The sequence below is a fragment of the Chenopodium quinoa genome, unplaced genomic scaffold (genome assembly GCF_001683475.1).
Source record: "Chenopodium quinoa cultivar QQ74 unplaced genomic scaffold, ASM168347v1, whole genome shotgun sequence".
NCBI lineage: Eukaryota > Viridiplantae > Streptophyta > Magnoliopsida > Caryophyllales > Amaranthaceae > Chenopodium > Chenopodium quinoa.
In genome coordinates, this window is record NW_018743089.1 from 35,303 (window position 1) to 45,848 (window position 10,546).

Consider the following 10,546-nt stretch of genomic DNA (forward strand, 5'->3'; position numbering starts at 1 on the left):
AATTTCATTTGTAACCTAGAGTATTTTAGATTTTCACCATTAGTCCTGTAAAATGGTATGTATTAATTAGCTTACAATAATATTTTATTTTATATTTTTTGACAGGAGCTTACATTAATATTAACAATACTATTCATCGTCTAACTATTATCATTACTATCGGATTGGTTTGACTTTAAACAATTAATTATATCTAGCTAAACATACATTTATGCTTCGTACTTCCTAACTCTTTTCCCCAATATACATTATATTTTTAACTTGTCTTGAACACTATGAATGGTCCTCATGCCTGAAATACGAAGTAATACATTGGGTAGATAGCTGGCAAGAAAGGGAAAGAAGAATTTGAAAGCTAAGGAGTACAATGGTACAAACATTATTGTAGGGGGTACTTAAAGAGTTGTTCCATGGTGCATCTCATGTAGATAGCTAGAGATCTTGCACGGACAACTATCACAAAAAATAATTATCTCGTTTTCATCATTGTTTTCTGTGACTTTATATAAATTCCAGAGTACCATAAAATAAGCGAAAAAGGAACACATACAATTTGGATGCTTAGGGCACTCTTTCACTTTAGTTTTAGTAGCTACACTAGTACAAAGCGAACAAAACGATAAAGTGTTGGGGTACTCAAATAATAAGGAGAGAGAAGATGCTTACTTCTATTTTTGGTGATGTGCACATGAACAGAATTGTGAATCATTTGTAAGTAAAAATATTATTTACTGTGTTTTGTAAATTTGCATATTTTTTTGGCACCACCACCCAATATAAAAAGAAGACGACTTAGGTTGTTGCTTTTTTTTTTTTTTTCCCCTAATTTAATCGTACTAATGGAGTACTAAGCCCTTTTTAACTTTGTCCTTTGTAGTGTAGATCGATTGTATTGGACATGGACAACCCTTTTTATGACATTTATCTTAATTTCTAAGAGTTCTTTTATTTTTACGGTAATCTTATTATATGCACGTGATGTCGTGATGTATACATCTATAATTTTATATGGAAATAATGTTTTTACCTCTATTCCTAAATGTTCTTTTCCTTTTGATCAATTCCATTTTGGCAAGGAATACATACCCAATTTATCCTTATCCAACTCATCATTCTTATTAACTTAATTGCAATACTTCAGTAGATGATATAATATAACTCACTTACATTATTGTTACTCGTACTTGTTATGGGCAGAACATAGGGTTTGCCTCCACACCCAAATTTTTGAAAAAAATTTATTCAAGGTAAACATGTTAAAAAGTTATATGGACATAGGGCAATTTTTACCTAGTCTCCCCAAAAAGTCTAATACAAAACTCGGTCCCCTGAAAATAATTTTTCTAGTTTCGCCCTTAATTATTTGGACAATTAGTAATCCACAATCACTTTTTTCTTCGTTGCCCTACCTTTATACTTTGTCCTTTTGAGTAAATTCTCGTGCAAATAATAAATGTCAAAAATTTTCAAATTAGTTGTGCAAATAGTAAGTGTTAAAATTCTCAAGAAACATTATAGGACAAAGAATATAAAAAAAATATATTACCATCACTATAAATTTTCTATCTGCTAATTATTTGTAGAAGCAATCATTGCTAATGAGAAAAAAAATCCACAACACAGTCCAAAATTCCAAATATGGCCAGTAAATTGACAGGACCATTTCAATTACCATTAGAAAACAGTGAATTGAAGGTTCCAATTTAAGCTTTACAGACCTTTGATACATGAACAAAACCTATATATGTAAATTACATGACCATTGTTACAAAAGTAAAGTTTCTATACTTCTGTTACATAAAGTTACTACAATCTCAGGTTTTATTCAAAAGTTTCAACAAAACATTTTAATTAATTAAAACAGTCATTAAAAATTTAAATCCAACCCACTCTTTTCTCCAAAAGGGTTGCTGTCCTACAATAGCCTCACCCTAATTTATCCAACAAAAACAACTGTATGCTAAATCTTCTCCTTGCAGAAATGCAACTATCTTGATGGAACTGCTTGACTAATTTATTTATAATCAGAAGGCCTTAAGCTCCATCAACTGTCCTCCAAAATGCGCCGATAGTCAGAGTTTCCTCTGCTTTTCGCGCTCTTTGCCAGAAGGGTTAGGCCTGTTATGCCGAATGACTTGCCTCTTGGCGTCTCCTCTAGGCTTGGCTGGTCTTTCACGATGAGTTTCCCCTTGGCCTCAGTTCACTTGGCCCGATCATATAGTCATTCATCACCTCCACACTTAACTCGCTTGGATTCTGGTTCAATCTGCAAACTAATCTCTCAGGGATGGGAGCAACAGCCCTCTCTTCACACCTGACATTCCCCCTTCTCAGAAAATTAGGTGCAGCATCTGTCATACCTTGCAAAGGGTTGACATAGGAGGGACGTGAAATGACAGAGATATCCCTCCCATTCTGCAGGGGAGAATCCATTTGTTGTCTTTGAGGTCGGAGGACTCCACTTTGAAGGGCAAAATGGGAGCTCTCCATGTTCCGCTGCCCTTGCAATGTCAATGGAATGTGCCCTGCAAACCCTGCATTATTATTCCTGCCAATGCTGGACCCATCACTCTGAAATGATGGTGAAAAGGGAAGGGCTGTGGGAATGGCAGCAGGATAACAGGGATGACGAGAGTTGTCTTGCACACCCGGAGTTCTACCATTCTCCATGAAGGGCTGCCTTGAGCTTGCAGGCCGCACCATGTTTTGAGGGCCCAAAGACAAGGTTGCATTTTGCATTTGTTTTGCATTATGCATTTTTGCTGCATTTTGCATTAGGTTCAGTAAATGCATTGCAGAAACAGCATCACTGGTATACTTATCAGTTGACTTACCAGAACTCTCTCCAACGCTATAACCATTTGAGAAATTAAGGCTCTGCTGTTTTCCGCGGCTAGCAGCAGCAGAGGCATTGAAATTCAAAATGCTGCCAGATGTCTGATGATGGAGTTTCCCTTTATTTAGAGCATTGGAGCCTTGGGGGATCATCTGCGGGTTTGCAATTCCTAAAGGCATGCTTCTTGTCACCACAGAAGGCCATACACTGGAGGCATCAGTAGTATTCTGCCTCGGTGCACTAGGTCCAAGTCTATATGACTCCACTGCTTGGAGAAAACTCGGAGGGTACCTTTGTGTTGCTCCCAAATTAATTGTCCCATTCCAATTGTTTAGAGTCAGATCACAGGTAGGGTAAGGGGGACCGTGCTCTTTGGCCCTGAGAAAGAGAAAGAAACCTAGCAGAAACTGGGTTTTCTCTAGGAAGACAGCTTGGGACACTCTGAGAATTCCTGTTTAAGTCTGGAATATGACCTGCATTTCCATTAACCATACTGCTTCTAGCATCAGTAGCTAGTGGCGTTTGCATGCTGAGAAAATGGGGTTGTCCAAACTTTTGCCAGCTTTCTCCATATGAACCATTGGTTCCGTTATCCCTGATGCATCTTCCAGAACTACCAGAAGGTGATGGATTATGTTGTTTCTCTTTACGGTCATCCAGTTTTCCCAGTTTTCTCTCGTGTTGATTCTTAGCCAACAGCAAAACAATATCCATGGGTATTTCATCAGTATCACCTTGTTCTGTTACTTTGTCATCTGTTGGGATACTATTGATATCAATATCATGTACACGCCCTCGAACTTCATTGGTCGGTGCCCTCTGATTAACATCTGAGCTAGTCACCTAAAGATACATAAACAAAATATCATCATTGACAGACTAATGAGTGTGCAGAGATGCTAGTCATAAATTTCATTGAAAATCAACCAACAAATAGGAAAGAATCTGGAACACTTAAATATTTGAGCTAGCAACCTCTAAGGGCTCTAACCCGATCCAAAGTTATTGAGAGTAACCCAAACCCAATACAATACGAACAAGTACTATCTGATTTTCCCCTTTTATAATATATTTGTACTTATATAATAATATTTTTGTAGTTAGTATATAATGGTTTACATAATTTTAAAAATATATAAAGCTTGACCTGAAACCCAAATATAAACCCGAACCCAATCTATGTACCTATATTTCCAGCTCTACTTACAATTATAGTTAAGTGATATCCAGAATCTACAACAGAGGCATATCTGTAGGAAAGTTAAATGTGAAAATTGAGCTAGGAAATCAACTGATTATCAACTCATCTTTTCAACAAATATAAATCATATGATAGGTTCAAAAAACAACAGATTAAAAGCAGTAAATGTACTAACTGTATTTCATGTCATAGATAAATTACACATCAAAATTCATTGCAGTTATTCTGCAGCATAGATTCCAGACATGAGTAATTGAGCTTGCAACAGCCAACAAATAAATAGCATAACAAAAATGCAGAAGATTTATAGGAGAAAGTAAGTGGTAAAGAAGAAGGCACACAAACCTGCAAACGCATATCCCGTGCCAGAGAACTGCCCTCTTCGGCTTCAGGGGTCATGGCTTGCTTCCCCTTCAAATTCGTCTTTGCACCAATGCTTCTCTCACCATTTCCATCAAATGGATTTCCTGTATGAGGAGTGCGGCTAACATCAATAGTCCTAGAATCTACACTAGCCTCCCCAACATTATTTCTGTTATCTTGATGTTTTCTCAAACTGCTGCCGTCAACAAGCATAGGTTCTGCCTGAGATGACGAAAGAGATAACCCATTTTCCCCTGGAAGATCACACGCCTGACAGTTCCTCTTAATAAGATAGTTTCTGGAGAAGGGGTAAACATTTTCAGAAGAAATTTGATCCTTCTGGGCAGAGATTTTCTCGGCATCGACATCTTTTTGGGTGGCTGCAGAGTCTTTGGTATTCCTGTTTTTACAGGGAATAACAGAACCTGCCTCCTTTCTTGGTTGATGGAGTTTGCCTCTCTTCTTGGTCATAACTGAACTTCTCTCAATTAACTGGTCAGAATAATCACTTTTTCCAGGCAGAATCTCAGAAGATTTCCCTTTTCCATTACCTGCTGATCTGGACATGATCTTTTGCCGAGATAATGAAGAAGAACCATCATGGTCCAATTTACTCTTCTTGTTCCTCTTCTCCTGCAAAGGAATTCTAGACTTGCACCGCCTTTTTTCCAAAGCCTTAGAGATTACCTCCGTTGATACATCATCTGAATCAGCTGCATACTCTGAATCAGGTTTAGAGATTTCAGTAGTTTCAGTCACCTTCTTGGTTCCATTATTTGAAACCCTGATGTCTATAGATTTCGATCCCTCATCCTGAGAACCCACCTTCTTTCGTTTGACATTCTCATCCAGAGAATTAGTCACAGAAGGGTTTTTCTTTCTCCCCCTGGAAGAACTTTGGGTTTCGTTTAAACCCAATAAATCACTCAGAAATCGTACCTTAGGATTTTTACGGCGCTCAGCCCCCAAATAATCGTCATCATCTTCACACAACACATCATTATTACTATTAGTAATCATGGGCTCGATATTTTCATCATTTGGAGGTTCTCCACCACTATTAGTAACCATGGGCTCGATATTTTCATCATGTAGTGGTTCTCCACCACTATTAGTAATCATGGGCTCGATATTTTCATCACATAGAGGTTCTCCACTACACTCATTTAAATCTGGCAAGTTTACTACACGAACTCTTCTGTCATTAATAGGTCCGTTAGCTAAACCAGCTACCTCTACTCCCATATCATTGGTTGCTAATTCTGCACGTCTGTCCTCTGAAGAAGCCTGTGTATTTACTTGACAGCTTTCAATGGCATACTTCCCATTGTGGTTCGCATATCCTTGAGAAGGTCCGGCTTCAAATACCTCCACTCTATTGCCCTTCTGAAGATCATTGATGACTGCATCTCCATTGCATCTTGATCCAAGTTCAACTGCTACAAAATACAATACTATCATCATTATCACCAGCAACCAAATAACAAAGAGACAAATAAATACAACAGCCGCATACAAATCCTCAAAGAATACATAATGTAATGTGTACTACCTTTACTACTGGTAGCAAGTGTAACTTCAATTTCGCCATTAGTTCTCCGAAAATTCTCTTGGCTTGAATCCTTGAGAAAGCCATTTTTCCAGGCTGAGAAAAAAAAATAGCATACAATCTATTTTAAATTCCGTTTCATATAATTGCAAGGTGTAATAATTAAATTTCACAAGAGTTACTGAATTTTGAAAACTTTCCTTTCACAGTCTGCCTTGCTTTCATTTTCATTTACAATTGGACTAAATAAATTAACCGCTATAGCACAATGGTATGGTATAGGGAGTGTTTTTAAGGCTAAGAATATATAGATTGCTTGTAAAAAAATTAAAGAAAGGAAGAGTTGAGCATTCAGGAAACCTGAGGGGAATGTAGGCTCGTCTTCAACATGAGCTTTGCCTTTTCCTTTTGGATCAGCACACACATTGAATGGAGAATAATTTCTGTTGTTGTTTGAATCAATAGAGGTATTAGCTTCAGCATTTCGTAAACTAGAAGCATTGACCTTTGAGAATTGCCCTACTAGAGACACTGAAGTATTTGCATTTTCTTCAGTCTCATGAGCTTTTTTATCATCGACACCAGTTTCTGGGACACAACTCACACATTTCCACCACTTAAAACTTGGGAACTATCATAGGTGGCAACTCCATAGACAGTGTTTCGGTGGAGTCCTTCAGAGAAAACGGATAGCAAAGTTTTGGATCCCTTTTGCGAACTTCTGATACATATCCACTGCAGAAAACAATATTAGAAACTTTAGACCAGTAATATTTTTAAAACAAAATGCAGCACAACAAAAACAATAAATGCAAACGAGCTGGCGTGTGCTAGAAGACATACAATCTTTAAATAATAATGACTAACAGACAATTGAGTAGAACAAATATGTAACTTGTTATCATTAGTTTCGTCGGTTTTTCAGTAGGCATCAGTTACATGCAGACAAGGCACCACAAAACATGCTGATTTCGAGCTGCAAAGCAAAACAAAGAAAAAACCTAATCCGAAACTTATGCAACCTTCTGCAATATAATAGTACTCGGATTTTATTTGGAAGAGCAAAAGAAGTATAATAGATCATAAAGTCATCACTGAAGAAAACTACACAGTTGAAGGCCAAAAGATAACTAGAGGCCTGAACTGCCTGAATCTTACCGTATGGAAAAATGGCTGCAGTTTGCTGTAACCTCGCCATTTTTCTCAGCAGTAGGGCTATTCAGAGGTAACACATCCATTGGAGCACGCGGTTTTGTGGATTTGGTAGCAAGACTAGAGTCACTTTGCGGATTTAACTCCTCGACAGCACTAGCCATGTCGAATTGTCCCAACTTACATAAGCCAAATCTTCAGAAGTTTCCTGATGAGATCCCTAGAACCAAGTAAGAGAACAAAGCCTTAGATATTGCAGATTCGCCAGGAAAGTACTAAACATTAAATTACTATGACCCCATTCTCATGAACTCATGAAGATAGAAGTAGGTCGAAGAGGTCAACTGCACCTAGAAACATATACAAGTTTTGGGTTGTATCATAAAGATACAACAATTGTTTGGTAATCGAAGATATCTAAAGGATCTCATTGATATTAATTGAGTCTGAATTATTAGTCTCTAAGTCAATAAAGTAGTCAAAGGGTTTAACAATAATTGGACATTAATTGAAGAAGATCATATAATCAAAACAAATATGGTAGAAAATAATTACTTCTTTTCCTCTCTTATATGAAAATCAAAATAACATCTTGGGCCATCATTTGATTACATGTGAGCTTGAATCTTGTTGGACTAATTATAAACTTTGATATAAAGGATTAATTTTTACATAAGAGAAAATAATGGTTATCAATCAAAGACATCCTCTATGATCAAATTCGATATCAATCAAGGACATCAAAAAACCCCACATGAAATCATAGAAAGAATCAAGCTAGCTATAACGATATATAACTCGAAAAATGAAAAGGAAAAGGCCTATCCTAGAAAAGTAAATCAAAATCAAAAGCTAACACGATGTCAATGTTGAAAAATCATACAAAAGAGCCATAACCATTAGTTTGAAAATGAAATAAAATGTGTGGCCCGTCCCCCTCAATTAGTGGCTTGACCTATGAATAGCACATACGATATGACAGCGGAGTGCGACGCTAACTAATAAAGGCTTCAATTGAAGGACTCACTCAAGAATTATAGATTCAATACAATTAAAAGAAGCTAAAAACTATATGATGAAACCCAATCAAAATGAATTCAAACATTGAAAAGTACAAACCCTAGATCTCAAATGATAGGCAAAATCGATACCAACCACCACAAAATCCAACAAATTCGCCGGATGATTATCAAATTAATGTAAGTGACTAATCAAGCAACCAACAAGTGAAATGAATTGAAAATCTTATCGAATTCGATTCGATAAGGTGATTAGGGTTTTATTCAAATGAAAAAGGAACCATTTTTCACATAAAATATAAAAACCATTGAATTATCCAAAAATTGAGAACACCCCAAAAAACCCAGTTCACACAACAAGTTTAAGCCTCATTAGTCAGAGAAAGGTGTCAACTTTAATATTAGATTATCAAAAAACTTAGGGTTATAACCCAATTACCCAGAAAATATAATAAAAATCTAGGGTTTCCCAAAAAAAAAAAAATGTTAGTCCAAAATAATAATATTTTTATCATCATCATCAAAAATTTACTGAATTTACATTTTCAATAGGAAAAATAAAAGTTTAAGAGCAAAGAAAAATAGTACAAACTACCAAACAAAATAAAATTAGTAAAGTTACAATCTTTAATCCCAAAAAAAACATGAAAAAAAAATATATACAAAGATGACTATAGCTAAAATTTATAATCAAATGAACAAAAACCCAAAAGAGGAGAGAGAAAAAACTGACCTGGGTCAGCTGAGAAATGAGGCAAAAATCAATCGGGTCGGGTTGTCGGGCTTGACTTGGATCTGAAACGGCGCCGTTTAGAGTTCTTTCATCATCTACTAGCTCAAAGCTGAGAGCTTTAATTAATTAATATGAGATGAGATTATTACAAGGTGTTTGTATGAATTTGAGGGAGAAATTATTGCTAAAAAACCCTAACTTTTATATGGGTTTAATTTTATTTTTGTTGGGTTTTAATTTAGAGATGAGGTTTCGATTCTCCAAAGAGGAGAGAGAAAATGCGAAAGAGAGAGAGAAAGTGTAGTGAGAGAAAATGGAGAGACTGAAAATGAGATAGAGAGAGAAAATGGGTTAAGAGAGAGAAATTAAAGAAAGAAAGAAAGAGGCTTCTATCCTTTTTTTTTTTATATATTTATTTATTAAGTCTAGTTGATGTTGTTTGTCCTTGAAAGGTGGTTTTGTTGTATTGAACTACACACATCTCTATGTCCCCATCTAACCCTCCTTTTTCCATTTATTTATACTCAGAAAACTTATTATCGAGTCGAAAAATTATTGTAAGTCTGTCTCACCTACATATTACGATTTCTGGCTATGTATATACCCTTTGTGTACCGTTAACTAATTTTTCTCAAAAAAATACTCAAAAATAAAAATGATGTATTACCATTTAATAAATCATCAAAGGGTAAGTAATGGAAAAAACTGTTATGTTTTGATGTATTTTTTTTATTAAAAAAATTTGATAGGACATGTCATGTTTAATGGATCATACCATACATGTTTTTAGAGAGAGAATGAGGAAAGAGAAAAGAGAAGAAAAAGGGAAAAAAAAGAAAAGGTGTCAACTATTCAATTTTCTCTCTCTATCTGGCTACTACTGTTCGACCTTAGCTAGTGCGTTCTTATCACAATCCATTTAATTTTAATTTTTAAAAATAATATTATAATATATTTATTTAGAAAGTAAATTTAATTGAGAGAAGAAATGAGAAAAAGAAAAACCCTAGAAAGTGTGTTCACGCGCCATCTTGTCAGAGTTTGGCATTAGATGCCACACATCCCCACAAATCAGGTACATGATTGGAGCGTGTGGGCACGTGCTTTTGGGAGAAGAAATAAGGGTGTGAAAAAAAGTTGGGTTGGTTTGTCCCACCAACCCTAGATATTTAAGGTAAAAAAACCCTAAATTTGTGGCAAGTGAAATCTAACCCTAAAACCTGGGGCCTTTAAATAGGGTAGATGTTAATTTTTTACTGTTGATTTTATTGGGGTAAAAAAATTACTTGTAGATTTTTAAAAAGGTGGTAAATTTATCTTTGGGTGTGGGTGAAAAAATATTTTTTGAGAAACAAAAAAGTGGGGAGTTGTATAAGGTAAGGTCGGCCAACTATATATTTGCATGTGCTAAGTGCATAGTAATTTGGAACTCTTAATTACAATTGTGGTAATGATGTACGTATGTGGGTTTCTTTTTGTGCATTGTTATTATTGTATTCTTGTAAGGTTTTTAATTTAGGTGAACTAGTTACATGTACAATATATGCTTGTGTGGTCATTTTATGAGATATGAGAACTTGGTCATATACTTGTATATGGTCATTTTTATGTGAACTTGTTATAAGCAAGGTTAATAGAGATATCTTGTGTGGACATGAACTTTGGATGGATACATGAGTAAAAATTAGATCAA

At 35.6% G+C, this 10,546-nt stretch overlaps 1 pseudogene; it reads right to left on the reverse strand.

Moving 5' to 3' along the window:
* Positions 1–1,876: 1,876 nt before the first annotated feature.
* On the reverse strand, positions 1,877–9,188 carry LOC110731775 (annotated as a pseudogene).
* Between the last annotated feature and the right edge of the window lie 1,358 nt (positions 9,189–10,546).